The sequence below is a fragment of the Calidris pugnax genome, unplaced genomic scaffold (assembly GCF_001431845.1).
Source record: "Calidris pugnax isolate Ruff unplaced genomic scaffold, ASM143184v1 scaffold177, whole genome shotgun sequence".
In the NCBI taxonomy this organism is placed as follows: Eukaryota; Metazoa; Chordata; class Aves; order Charadriiformes; family Scolopacidae; genus Calidris; species Calidris pugnax.
The window spans coordinates 2,780,139-2,795,324 of NW_015090909.1; the positions used below are offsets into that span (position 1 = coordinate 2,780,139).

Below are 15,186 nucleotides of genomic sequence, written 5' to 3' on the forward strand. Positions count from 1 at the left end.
ATTTTGTTACATTAGGTAACAAGCAATGAAATAAAATACACAAGGACATGATGATTATTATTAGGACATCAACTTCCATGAAATTTAAGGACCCACTGGAAACTGAACTCAGTTATAAGACAGAAAGAATGTAAATATTATAACACATAATGGAGCTATACATACAATTCAGCAAGAAAAGTTAAAGGCAGAAAAGTTAACAACAGATCTGGTTTACAGGAGTCTCTGTCTGACTCTGCTTTCCAGACTTTCTCCCCAAATTGATAAAGTGATACAGGTGAGCAGGAGGCCTAGTCCCAGGCAGAATAGTCCGATGGGATGGCAGGGACACACTGCGAGTCAGCAGAATGGGAGCCAAAGGGCTTGTTTTGGCATTTCATGTGCCTGCTTTGCTATGCCAGCCTTCAGCGTGCCGTGAGATTAATATTTAATTGACATACAGTGTTTCTAAAGCTGCCAAATGTACTGAAAATTAAATATTTCAAAACAGCTGGAATTTTATAGAAGTATTTGTGTTTCAATCATTCAATGCCCGTTCTTTCCATAAGGTACAAATTTAAAAAAAAAAAAAATCAAAATAAATGCCGTGAGAATGGAAAATAATACTTCACACTTCAGTAATTAGCAAAGGTGTCTTTCCCTGTTAATCATTATTCATCTATCACAAGCATGCTTTCTTTAATTATGTGGTTTTCAGAGAAAATAACCTATTCCTTATTTTGAACACATGTAAAAACCCCTCTGTACCTACAATCATTTTTGTGGATCGGAAATATAGGAAATATATTTGTTAGTTCTGAATATGAAGTCAGCAAAACTAAAAGCAGTAATTAGTATGACACTGTTGATTAGTCATATTCACTTTTGGTAACTGCTGTGTGTTAGAGACAGTATTTCAAGGCCTCCTAGATAACACTTAGATTATATACAGAATTATACAGAGAGATACAAAAAAAGATTCATTTACATTTATAGTAATAGTGTAGAACAACCTCAAAGACTGTTTTGCCCACAAGAAAACTTACATAGCAAAAGGCTTTACATACCAAATTTCATTTGTGGTTTTGTGGTGCTGAAGTGTATATAATCACAGTACAAGAACAGCTGGTGGATTTGACAAGAAACTCCCAAACCCAAGAAAAATAGAATAAAAACATCTTATAATTTAATATTATCAATGGATATGTAAGGACTACGAAAGGGAAAAACAAGTTTAATATGGAGGGGAAATGTGATGGTGGGTTTGTTATTCTCTTTAAATAATAGAGCTTTGGTGTACCTGGGAATACAAAGGAGCCCTTGATCCTAGAGAACTTCCCTTTGCATCTTTTTTGAGAAGTGGCTATATTTTACCCTAGTAATACTATATACACCCAGACGTGTTAAAATTACAGCAGAATATTCCATATGTGACATATAATTTATCATTTTTGCTACTTACTTGGGAAATCAAGATTTTCTCAAGTAGATCCACGTGAAATAAAGAAAATCATCTTAATTAGTATCTTTGTACTAAAAAAAAAAAGATAATTTCTTTATACAGTCTTCACAAATACTTTATAAATAAGGGTTTGGGGCATTTGAGTTGTAACTACACAAAGATTAGGTCTGGTCCAGAAGCAGCAGGAGCATGGAGAGAGTATGGGATGAAGGACAAGTGGAGGTGCAGTTGTGAAAGATTGTAGCAAGCATTGGTGGAAGAGGCAGTGAATTTGAATGGACTATGGAAAAAAGTTAAAAACATGACTCTGCTTTCCAAATTCTGGGTTCTTTGTCGTTATGTGCCATGTGTTTGCAAAAAGAAGATGCATTTATACTCTGGATTCAGGTAAGAGGTGATTATGACTTTTGAAGTACATAAAATAGCTAATAGTTTGATTGTGTCAAACCTTCAATAATTCCCCTGATTCTCCCGGTTCAGTCTAATCTGAGCAATTAATTGGTGTTATAACTGGATAGTACCTAGAACAGTGCAGCATATCAACAAATGCCATAACATTTTAATTGAGTTTAGTTGACTTTTTGTTTCTTTTTAACATGTGTTTAAGATGTGCTAATATTTTTGAGAGATACTGAGATAAAGTTCTACAACAAAGAGAGCAGTATTGTCAGGAGCTGATTTGCCGACATTTCATTCAGGCTTTTAGTTTTGTTTTCTTATTGCACTTTCTCCCTTGCAATATCAATTACAATTTGCTAACATTGCTCCTTCCCTACCCTTCCCAGTCTAGCTCCATTTCCCCCTTTTCCATTTCTTATTCTCCCTTTATTTCCCCTATCTGTTGCCCTCCCAGCCTGCTGTTGGGGTGGTGGGAGGATGCAATTAAAATGACTCTTCCAAGCAGCTTTGAGCTTTCTGAACGCACAAGAAAGGCAACTTCTGTGCTTAATTCAGGATGCATTTCCCCCTTTTCCATTTCTTATTCTCCCTTTATTTCCCCTATCTGTTGCCCTCCCAGCCTGCTGTTGGGGTGGTGGGAGGATGCAATTAAAATGACTCTTCCAAGCAGCTTTGAGCTTTCTGAACGCACAAGAAAGGCAACTTCTGTGCTTAATTCTGGTGTCTGGACCCAGCCCTCTGTGCAGCAGTGCAGGGCTGGTGCCATAGCCCCAGCGCGTAATGCACTTCTTACAAGGCCGGACTTGGGGTTGGGAATCTGCTGTGTTTCAAGTGGAGTTTCTTAGGTCAATACATAGACACGTATTTATGTAACTGGCATCTGTGCCATTGATATTATCTAAGGTTTTATTAAGAAAGGAAAAAATCTATCCATTAATTTTTGTGAATTATTACTAAAAATTTACCATCTGTGTCTGAAACAAAGAAAAAAAGGCTTTCTTTAAACAGCTTTGTTAAGAAGTGTCCTAACAATTATGTGCCATTAACTAAAGATTCTCAAGCGTGAACATTTCTGCTCCCCATTTGACAGACTGCTGAATCATCAGCAGCTTTTCTTCTTGACTGAGCACCTTCGAATGCTCTGATTTGTGTTGTTACGGTAAAGAGCTTGTGTGATATTTTTGCATGGATGGTCCTGGGTACTCTAAACTTGCTTTGTAGTTTGTTTATCTGGAAGAACTTAAAGGAACTAATCAGCCTTTTTGTTAAACATTTCCTGGCAGCCTGGAAGGAAAGCCATGGCACATAAGAGTTTTAGTAAAACAATCTGTCAAGGGGTTGATGTCTACAATAGGATAATTCATGCGTTATACTTCAGGAGTTATAAATGAACAAACAGAGGATGGAAAAGGAATTATGTGAGCAAAAGAATGTTCGCTGACTTTATGTGTCTCTGAAATATATTCACTCTTTCACTTTGTTTTCAGAAAGCCTAATTTGTCCAGAACTTGTTTGATAAACTGCCTAAACAGTAACAAATACAGAATTCGAAAGGGGAATTCTGCATCCATATTGTGACTGCTGTGTTTAAACAAACAAACAAGATGGTTAAAACATGAATCAAAAAGAATCAAGTGTAATGCTAAATGTCATAGCCTAGGCAGATGAAAGAAGCTTGAAGTAAAGACATAGTCATTCCTCTTTGATTTAAATGTCTCGCACTTCAAGATAACTCATTTGATTTTGTCTAATTAGAATAAATACTAAGTCATTTTGCCACCAATATTTTTTAAAACCAGGATAAGTAAGATGGTGTACCTTGTGGCTATCACTGGGAAATGCAATTTGTACTCTCTACTTATTCCCTGTAGACACATAGATGACATTCTTACAGGTTTGGTTTAATGCTCTCTGAAATGTCAGTGAGTGGAATGACTTTTTTCCATTGCCTTCAGTGGCCTCAGCTTAGAGCTGACTATGCCTCCAGACCTTTGAGAAGAGCAAGTTCTGCTTTCCAGTAAGATGCTTGTAAATTTTTTGACACGTGATAAGTTATGTGAAGATAATTTCTTAATTGAAGATGAAATCTGAAATATCTGAAACTTTTTACAAAATAAAATAGGTCATTATTATGACTTTATCCAAACGTTTATTTTTACAAAATAGTTCTACTTTGGATTTTTAAAAAATATATCCACATAATAAAAAAGAAAAGGGAGTAAAAATTAAAGCAATGTCACTGTTGGATTGATCCTGATTGATTGGGTATTTTGGGGGTTTTTTTTTGAGATATGTAATTTTAGTCACAGAATCAGAATCACAGAATTTTAGGGGTTGGAAGGGACCTTTGGAGATCATCTAGTCCAACCCCCCTGCCAAAGCAGTATTTCAGTTGAATTGTTACCATTTCGTTATCTGTTTTGTAACACATCACTGTGTTCTTCCATCGAAAAATGGGGTTGTTAGATTTCTCTGACTGAAACTGGTAAATCACCTGAATTACAAAGAGGAATCTGCAGTATATTGATTGCTTTTTGTTATACTGCTAGGCGAATTATTATCATGTTTACTGAAAGAGGCTCAAAATTGTGATTTTTGAATTATCTGTTACCGTGTACTTATAGAAGTTAAAATTAACTAACTGACCAGGGAGGTACAACTGAGTTGCACTTGTGCTAAGAATTCTCCCTGAACACTTAAGCTTTGGAGACCATGACACCCCTTAAGAATGTTTGAGAATAAGGTTACTTTGAGCTTCAAGTTTTTGATTGCTGCAGAAGTAGTTTAGTCTGTGCTTTTTTAAAGTAGCTAAAAAAATGAGTGAAAACATGATGGCCTGGCTTTCTTTTCAGGTAGAGATTAAAACATATACAGGATCTTATATTATTTTGCCTTATATTACTATTGATATTTCTACTACTATTGTTGCTCATGGAAACTAGAAGAAATTGGCTGACTGGAATTTCTGCCTTTGGTTAACCAAACCTTCAGTGAAGGGTGTCAACATACCCACAGGGCACCCTTCTTCCTCAGTCCCCAGGGAGAATTTGAGTTCCTGCTTTTCAGAGGCCTCTCTCTGCTGAAAAGGCAGGAATGCTGAGGCAATAGTAGTGTGGGCATAAAGTCTAGTATGAAAAGTACAGTTGCTATTCTTATAAATAGTCCAAAAGCTCTTCAGGTTTCTGTGCAAAGCCCATAGAAAATTTCAGTAGGTTTTGGCCTTGGTCTAACAGTGAGGTAGTGAAACACTGTCCAGCCATGCTTTCCTCTTTTGTTACAGCCTGACTGCATGTTTTTGATCACAGAAGCACAACCTGACTGCGTGTTTTAAATGCGATATTTAATCTTATTCTGGACAGATCAAGCTACTTAATTGCAAATTCGTGTTTAGACTTTCATCTGCTCAGTTAGACTCCTCTATTGCTCTGTGCATACACCTCTATTGTGAATTATAGTACTTTTTATGCCTTTTGAAAATGTTAAGTGGTAGATTTTTCCATCCTTTCCTTTTGGAAGGTATGCCTTTTATAATAATTTAAAAACTCTGGCATGTGGTAATTTAGAAGTTTTGAAATGCCTGTTTACTATGCTAAATTTCTGCCAAAAAGAAATTATTGCCTATTTATATCATAAAGGGAAGCTTTCTCCACCAGTAAATAGCTCATGCAAAGGGTTTCAGAACACCTCTTCTAGGGTGGCTTCCATCTTTTAATAACCTTCTGTTGGAAACTCTAATTAGGGTGATTCACAGTTTGTGTTGCTTTCTTTAAAAAACAAACAAACAAAACCTGTTCATCACAATTGCATTCTTTTTTTTTTTTTAGTACTTGATAATAATGAAGACATGCTTCTCTAATAAGAAATAAAACTGATGCTGAATGCTGTGCCATTTTGCTCTTTGTGGCCATATGATTAATTGCTGTGAGCAAGATACCAGCGTAGATTAAGTACAGCATTCTTTTCAAAAAGACACATTTTAAATGGGCCTCTTTTTTTCTCACAACTACTGAAAAATTTTTAAAAAAAATTAAAAATAATATTTAATTTTCTTTTATATCTTACTAGTGACTTATAAAGCAGAGACTTACAGATCACTTCACTTTAAAAGGGAAGCCAGAAAGAGAAAAAGAATTTTTTCTGGCATAACAGTAAATAAATTCTGTTTCTACAAATCCTTATTATTTTGAAGAAATTGTGGAAAACCCCAAATTTAAATTTTAGTGAGTTTTATTTCTGTAGGCTTATATAAACAACTTAGTCACTTGATGTTCCTATCATTAAGCTATTATTTGGTTTCAATAGTTGCGGTAGTATCTAATTGGAATTACATTCCAAAAGTTTTTATTGCATTTGTAACTGTTAAGCAATCATGTTTTGGCTTTAAAAATAACTAAACATGTGAAATGTTCACTTTGAGATACCAAAAAGAAAAGAAACATTCAGCTATGAAGGTAAAAAAAAAAGTCATGTCTTTTTTTTTTTTTTTTTAAGTAAAGCTTCACTTCCATTTCAGTCAGAAAAAATATTGGTTTGTTGGTGAAAATACTCCCTGTAAATACTAGAAAATAATTATAATTTTTACTAATTCTGATTAGTACAAAGCACCTTCCATTAGTCTAAAGGCCATTGAGGTTAATCACCGTTCTACAAAATGAAGCTCTGACAAATAAATATTAAATGGTGTATTATTTCCTGGGTCAAAACATGAGATATTCAACATAATTTTAGTAGTTCATGCAGTCAGCTAATAAAAATGAATAGGAAAATTTGTGTTTATTTGAGTACTCTGAAAATATCATTGTGCTATGGATAAGCTCTCAGTCATTCCAGCACGGTCCTTGTGCTACAGTTACTCCATGTGCGGTTCTTCTGTTTGGAGGATTGTGAGAGCTGGCAGATACTGAAAGCATTTTGTGCAAAATGTCCTTTTTATGGTAATGGTAATCTCCCTGGTTTAGAGCACTAGGCAAAACATCATTTTGAAATTGTATTTAGCCTTGGGTCAAAACTTTAGCAAGATAGAGGCTTGGTTAACATTGGTTAACGCTCCTTTTTCAAGTTTTGTTAAGTTCCTTTTTGCCAGGTTTAGTAACAAGAACAGGAAGATGCTGCAAAATTACTGGAAACTCACTCTGGCAGTAGAGTTGTAAATCTTAGTGAAACATTCTGGTTAGCATTGCTTTTTTGGATTTGTGCTACATCTTTAATCCACTTGTATGAGTTACGTGCGGAGCTAGGCCAGGTCCCTTACTGTCATAGAGGAATGAACGTCCTTTCTGCTGGTAAAGATCTGTGAAAATCAGAGAATTTTTGCACTCGTGATCTCGAAACTGTTAAACAGCTGTAGTTTTGTTCTGTGGTGGTTGGTATTTCCCTTGCAAGAAGCAGCCTTTGCAATTTAACATAACTGGTGCAGTCATGCCATGACGATGGGTGTGTGCTGTTGTTGTTTCAAAAATTCGGTCTCAATATACTGGGGTGTACGTTGCGTTGCAAGACCTTTCTTCATCTACTTAAAATTAGAAGATGCATTTGGAAATTGTCAGCACTGAACAGACTCCTGTCAGGATCTTGTTCAGCCCAGAGAAGAGAATGCTTTGGGGAGACCACATAGTAGCCTTCCAGTAGCTAAAGGGCGCCTACAGTAAAGAAGGGGAGGGGCTCTTTGTCAGGGAGTTTAGTGATAGGATGAGGGGTAAGAGTTTTAAACTAGAAGAAAGTAGATTTAGATTAGATACTAGAACAAAATTCTCTACTCTGTGGGTGGTGAGACAGTGGAACAGGTTGCCCAGAGAAGTCGTGGATGCCCCATCCCTGGAGGTGTTCAAGGCCAGGCTGGATGGGGCTTTGAGCAACTTGGTCTGGTGGAAGGTGTCCCTGGCCCATGACTGGGGGCGTTGGAACTAGATGATCTTCAAGATCCCTTCCAACTCTAACCTATCATTCATACAAAGTAATCTCATGTTGACTTGTGCACAGTGTCATGCAAATGGAGCATCAAAAGCAATTCTCCCTGACTACATTTAGCACCTGGCCTGTGCTCTGCCCACAAACCAATCTCCAGCCTGCTCAGAAATGTGGAATTTCCCTCCAGTGAGTGGCCTCCAGTCCAACATTTCCATTCTAAAAGACAAATAATTTTAAGGAGTGTTATTCTGTCAATGTCAGGGACGCTGGTACCCTTCCCAGTGCTCCCAGGAGTCAATGGCTTCTATAAGGTCAGCTGGACTTCTCTCCACTTGCTGCTGGGAGAAACTGCAGAAGGCTGCTGGCTGAGGCTGTCTTTCTTAACCCCCTTTCTCAAAAGTTACTGACAATCTCCTCTCTTCCCTCATTCCTTGTCAGCTGAGCACTTCTGGTTGTTCTGGCAATAGACAAGTAGAGAAGATATTTGGAAAAAAAACCAAACAAAAAAACAAACAAAAAAATCTTTGTAGACTTTTTAATTTTCTGTGCTTTTAGCAGAGTTACTATTTGATAATACATAAGACAGCTTGATTTATGAAACTCCAGGTTGCAAGCTCTCATCTTTCTTAATGAGTTCCAGAGGTTTCACACCTCTAAACTTGTATGGTAGTCTTTGAAGTTTTGCCCTCTGAATAACTACTCAGTTATTGATATGAAACAATTTGCATAACCAAACGATGGGTTAAGGTTTTAACAGTTAGCTCAAGAGCTAGTTTCCCTTTCATTTACCTTAATTTGCCTTGCTGCTTATTTTCTTCCAATTATCACAGACTCTCAATTTCTAATATAAAACAGGAAGAAATACAACTTTTCAGTAAAATCCGATAATGAGGTTATCTTTGAATAAAAAACTTTCAAACAAGGTAGAATTCTTTTTGCAGAAGACAATACCCTTCAAGAAAAAGAAAATATGTTTAACTCATAGACTAATCTTTTCTCAGTGAATTCTGATCCTAAATCTTGCAGAAATTGGACCAACAAAAATTCAGTTTTTTTAATGACTATAATAGCTGACATGCCCATTAAAGATGATAAAGGGGTCTCTGACTCTTTGATAACTTCCTGGATTGCAGTAAAGCAATGCTAGAGGAGGGAAACGGTGGCTTCTGGTAGATTCATTCATTTGGACAGTTTGCAATAACTTTAGCTTTCCACTGCACAGACAAAAAGTCACTAGGAAGTGTTGTTTGTTCAAGACAATATGACTGGATTGCTAGACATTTGCTAATTTTAAAGTCTTTTAAAATATCTTGCCTGTTCATTTCCTGCAGTTAGATTTTATCATACTGTTCTGCTGTCACAAAATTATTACTATCCTGTAGTAGATTCATCCAGTGGAAGGATGCAAAGAAATTGCTTTCAAATTATTTTCTTTTGGTCTACCACTAGTAGTTTTCAGAACACGAACATTTCAGATGCATTGATTCTTCTGGTGCTGCTAACACTGAGGGATAAACTCATCTGATAGCAGAAGTTCAGCGCTCCTACCACCAGACTTTGGTCCAAGAAATCAGTCTTAGTGCTTGCAACTACTCTGTTTTGGAATGGCAGCTCTAAATCCTAACAAGACACAACAGATGCATTTAAGGAGCGACTCTAAGGCACTCAGGGAACTGTCTTACAGCAACACAAGCAGAATGTTAAGTAACATAGATTGTAGAAGAACTAACACCAGTAATGTCAAATTGTTTGACGGGCATGTAAAGCCGATGCTTAGGCTCCCTCTTCCCTGGAGACACTGCCTAAACTCCTGTTGGCAAAGTCTGTTTTTTAAGGGTCAGAGTACTACTAAAAATTAAATTAGGGAAAAGTTGACTTCTCTCTGAATGCTTTCATCTGCAGTGGCTTAACCTGTGATTAAAGTGCTGTGGCTGCATAGCCAGTGGCATTCAGCTGCCTATTAAGGAGGTGCTGCAAATGCTAAAGAAGTGCCTGAACTCTCATTAGCAGCATTTGTCAGGAGCCACAGGATCTTTCCCTGTTTTCTCTCTTGTTGCATTGTAAATATTGTTCAAAGGAACAGCATGATATAACAGCTGAAGCTGAAGAGTTCTACTAGCTCGTTTGACTTGCAAATGCTTAATTATTCAGATGAATTTTCAACTTAAACAAAAACTAAGAAAAAAACCCCACAATGCCAAGTCCATCATTCTGGCATTAGCTTTTTAGGCTTGTTTGTTTGTTTATGAATTTCAGTTCAGAATTCTGTTACTGTGATGATATCAAATGCTTATTTCCACCTAAATCCCAGCAGAACACTCAGAAAAATACCATGTACAAATATCATACATATTTCCATAAACAAATATGGATGCAAATGTAAGAATATTACTTGGCCCATGTCATTTTCTAAGAGAGATCCTCTCAGTTATATATCTAGATCACAGATTCTGATTTCAGAATCTATTTATTGCTTTTAATGTACAATGAATAGGCATATTCATGTATTATGTTACATATGTATTAACATGTAATGAATCAACTGGCCAAAGACATGGAATAGGGAGGATATTCATCAGTCTATTTCAACTTTTAATTTTGTTTTCTTAAATTGCTTTTCCAGTCTGAATCTGAAAGGACTCTAATGTGTTGTAGTTTCAGTCAAAAACATAAGCATGGCTACTTATTTTTAGCAGGGGGAATGTTAGTGCTGTTGGCTAATCTTTAGCTCAGGAAAGAATGACATACTTGCAGATTATATGTTTCTTTGAAGTTCAACAGTCAAACATTGACATAAAATAACATATGAAAGAATTTAGAAACTGTCACATATGCTGTGACCTGAAACAGATTCAAGAGTTAGCACAGGGCTCAAATGAAAATGTCTGTTACTGTCATTAATTGCAGGTTGCAAACTCTCTGGATTCCTTTTAAAAAGATATTATTGGATTCTCTGCAATCAGGGCTCTCCTTTAAATGTGGCTCAACTCATTAATTATATTCTTTCTTCAATCAGTGATATAAAATAATAAATAATGAATAAAAATGTTTCATTTGAGTTCTATAGGCAAAGAAATGCCCACAGTAGATACCTATTCATAAGATATAAAAGCTGTCAGTAAACTATCTGTCAACCGCCACTTTGGATATTTCCTGTCTCCTGGGGATTTGTTGCTTTTTTTTTTTTTTTACATAAAAGATTGGGCAGAATTAGTGCACGTGTGCATTTCTGCTGTGCTTTTTCTCCCCCTCTCTCTTTTGCTCTGTCCTTTTCCTATATGTTCATAGATGAAGAGGGAAGAGAGACTCAGGAAAGAACAGAAAACCTTTCATCACTTTTCCTACAGAAGTGTTAAATGCTAGAGTATCATCTAACAGTATTTATTTAAGAATCTTTAATTGGCTTAATTTACATAACTTGCAATGTAGAAGACTCTGTTTCACTGAATCAGTATCTAGTGCCCATTTGGCAATCTGTTGTCATTGTCAGCCCTGTATTCCCACCTGCTTTTTAGACAGCTCTGTCACATACAGAGCTTCAGTGCTTTTGCTGATGGTAGCAATGGTGTTGCCCCAAAGCTGTCTATGATATTCAGAATGCTTTTTTTTCAGACACAGCATTGCAATGAGTTCAGAAAACCCATGACCCGAGTTTCTGTAGGTGTCCTTTTGTAGTGGACATTTTTACAGATTGCTACTTATATTTTGTATGTGTGCACGCGAATATACTCAGTTCATTCTGAATTTTACATCAGGTCAGTGATGTTTAGAATGTGAAAGGCAGGTTACTCTTTGACTGTTCATATAATATCAATGATATTCATGTTTCTTAGTTCGGTCAGAAGTCTGCCTATCGGAAACTCAGTGCCTTTCTGCTCACTTGGGACTCATCTGTCTAGGGCAACTTCTAGATGTAAGGAATGGTTTAACAGACAATATTTATGCTGCATTAACTCCCCAGGTTAAAGTTCCCCAGGTGCTTCCTTGCATTTTAGCTTAGTAGTGTTCCAACACACTGAAAGATAGCAAACAAAAGAAGAAAACTGCACAAAAGAATCCTAAGGCAGAGTAACAGTCCTCATAGGTGATGTGTCCTGCAGTAGCTCATTGGTGCTTTTGTAGGCAAATTTGAAGTTACAGGGACATATCGATGAGAAGGTAAGAGTCCAGAGTGCCCTGTCCTGAGAGCTACTGCTTAGGGACATCTTTCCTTGAAGTTACTGCTTATAGTATCGACACTCATTAGATTCAATTGAAAGGCTCCTCATTCCTTTACCAGGACTGGAATCAGTCCTTCACATCTGCTCAGCCGGGGAACTTACTGGTAGTAAAACCAGTTACTTCAGTAGGAAATTCTGTAAGCTTTCTTCTTGGAGTTAATGTGTGGGTTTGGAGCATAAAGATCTTTTGGAGTGTGTGATCTTATGTCACATCGCAGGACAAAGGTGACGTCCTACATAAAATTCAGATCTGCATTTCAGAGTAAAATTCCCAGGGAAATAAGTGCCTGCTTTTATATGGGAGAGATAGTGTGTTTGTAGTTAAGAAGGAGCAGAGTTTATTTATGTGTCTTTATTTACTTCTTCCTTTGACCAAAAATTCATGTCTATTTTGTTTGTGAACTTGTGTTTATACTTTTGCAATACCTTCAGAAGAAATGCCACAGCCTCAGCATTTCTGCAACAATGTTAAGGAAAATAGATGGAAAAATTCATTTTCACTGAACAGAATAAGGAGAAAGCCTGCTGTGTTCCATAGATACACAGTTGTTTTAAATGCTTCCCTTTTCAAAAGTTAATTACGTGATTGCTGCATTACTTAAGAGCTGAGAAGAACATATCTATAATGAGCAGAATCTGAATAGATTTTTAATGCATCTTTTTTAGCTCTCCCTGTGGCTAGGAGTGCTTATTGAGATCTTCATTTACAATAGATTACTGCTACTTTTTTTAAAGTAGTTTCCCACTCTCCATAATTGATGTATTAGTATATCCCCTAAGCATATTTTCTTGTTCGTCTTTAGTCCATTAAGATTAAACAGAATGGTCATTAGATCATAAAGAAGTAAAATATTCACTTCACTACTTGCTGCAAAAAAGCTGCTATTATCTGTCAAATATAAAGATTAACTTTGCCTTCAGGTATATTTTTAATGGCCTTTTAAATATAGCCCTGAACAACTGTAATACACAGTAATAGATGAAGAACTTTCTTCATCAGGGGGAACTATATCTTAATTAGGTGTCAGGCCCAGAATTTTTTGCTCAGCTCATGTTCTTAGCTGTGAAAGATTTTTATCCATGGTTATGTGAACTCATGACAGTTGCAATGCAGGTTAAAATCGGGGAGACTTTATTACTTTCTATAGATGTTTTAATAGGTTTTAATTAAAATGTCAAAGATCATATTCTATATATATTTCTTGTTCAAATAGCAGTGCAGGACGTGAGTTTGTAAAGATAGGAAACTCAATCATGAAACAAACCCAAATTTTTATTATTTGGAGTTTAGGCTTGCAGAATGGTCTGTGTTTCCCTTATTCACTATAGTCCCTCATTGCTTTTCTCCACTGCTCTTTTCTTCTAAGGGAGAAAAAAGAAAATGTTCCAGATGGTGAAAGTAATTTTCAAAGGACTTCAGGAAACACAGAGGACACTTCTGTTTTATGATTGAGTACTAAGAGATTTGAAATACATAAAATATATGCAGCAGCATAACTGCAAAGCTGTTCTTGACAGTAATGGTCATGTTTACTATCCAACAAACTCGATAAACTTTGCAAAAGAAATATAGTATTAATGACATTAATTTTATCAGGAGCTATTGCAGTCAGATTTATTTTTTTATTATTTCATTATTGATGTTATTATGGCTCCAAAGTCACAGTGTTCGCAGAAAACCCTAGAAGTATCAATATTCAGTAGTTCTGATTGTTACTGATAGTGAGATTTCTCCATCAGTGCTTGGTTCTGGGTCATTTTTATGACTGCCCTGATATTACTGAAGTCATTTAAGATTTGGCTGTCATTCAGAATTGTAATGAAAAGCTTTGGGATAGTCTGTCTTATGTTTATTTTATTAGTTTTTTAATGATGTTAATTTCTGTAACACTTGGTCTTGCAAGGGAAAATCCTTTTTCCCAAGAAGTCTAGTTTGCTATAATGGCATGCTATGATTTTCTTTACAGGAATTAGCAAAATTACTTGATATTTCATCCACTTTAAAAGAATTAGTTTTTAGTAAAGAGTTCATGGAAATATTAGAGAAAATGGTCGTTTTGATTTTATAGACTGAAATTATAGTCAGCAGAGGTTTTAAGGTACCTTATTTTAATACCAAGTTTGTGTTTGGTTATTTATATTAAAGGCTTTCAGAAACTGAGCCTTTAACGTAACAATTCTTTGGCATCAAAGCCACTGCTTTCTTTCAGTAGTGCTTTAGTTTTGTTAGCTGCAGATACCTTCCTGAGTTCCCCCAGATTTCCAGGGCTGGGTCAGCTGCCAGTCGAGCAGCTGAATTCGATTCAGGTGCTGATCTTGATCTCAGCCCTGCTGCCTTCTCCCATTCTGGGAAGGAGGTGCTCTTCTCTGCTTGACTAGGTGTTTTGACACGTCTCTCTGAAGTTTGGTGTGCCTTGTCATTTGACTGGGAACATAGACCCTGTGATGCTTATAGGAAGTGTTATTTCTTCTTTCTATCCTTTTTCTTTGACTGAAAACATTCTTACTGACAAGTCCCTCACTTATTATGTAAAGCAGGTAATTAGCTGATTACTTGTGCTCCATTTAGCAGCATGATTGGATATGTGTCACTCTTGGCAATGTCGCAGAATAATCTTTAGAAGAGGGCAGTTTACTCAGAAGATGCTCCTCCAGTGTCATCTTCAGTATTCTGGAAGCCCTTCTTCTCGCTCTGTGCTGGCCTCCATAAGTCCCGCTATCATAGAATCATAGACTCATAGAATTGCCCAGGCCGGAAGGGACCTCCAAAGGTCATCTAGTCCGACCCCCCCGCAGTCAGCAGGGACACCCCCAACTAGACCAGGTTGCCCAGGGCCTCATCGAGCCTCTCCTTGAATATCTCCAGGGAAGGGGCCTCAACCACCTCCCTGGGCAACCTGTTCCAGTGCTCCACCACCCTCACAGTAAAGAACCCTCTCCTAATTCGCTCCGTGCTGCCTCCTTAAGTCCTGCTATCAGTGACTGTCTCTTATTTTGATGGTGTTGGGCAATTACATCTACGTGACCTAAGCCTGTCCCTGTGTCTCTGCCTCCCCTCCAGACCAGAGGCTCTGACCGAGCTATAGTAAGTACCCTTGATTGGCTCAGTGGACCTCCACTGGAGACAAGGATTGGAATTAGATTTACAATAAATAATCAAGATAATTTGATCCTTTGACACTTATCTGTAAATGTTTTTTGCCAGCCTATAAGCTGCAC

The 15,186-nt window shown here is 36.9% G+C and overlaps 1 protein-coding gene across 1 annotated transcript in view; it reads left to right on the top strand.

The window, feature by feature from the left end:
• The window catches only part of SPON1 (spondin 1, extracellular matrix protein), a 199,571-nt gene that overhangs the window by 73,557 nt on the left and 110,828 nt on the right, over positions 1–15,186 (top strand). The window lies entirely within an intron of this gene.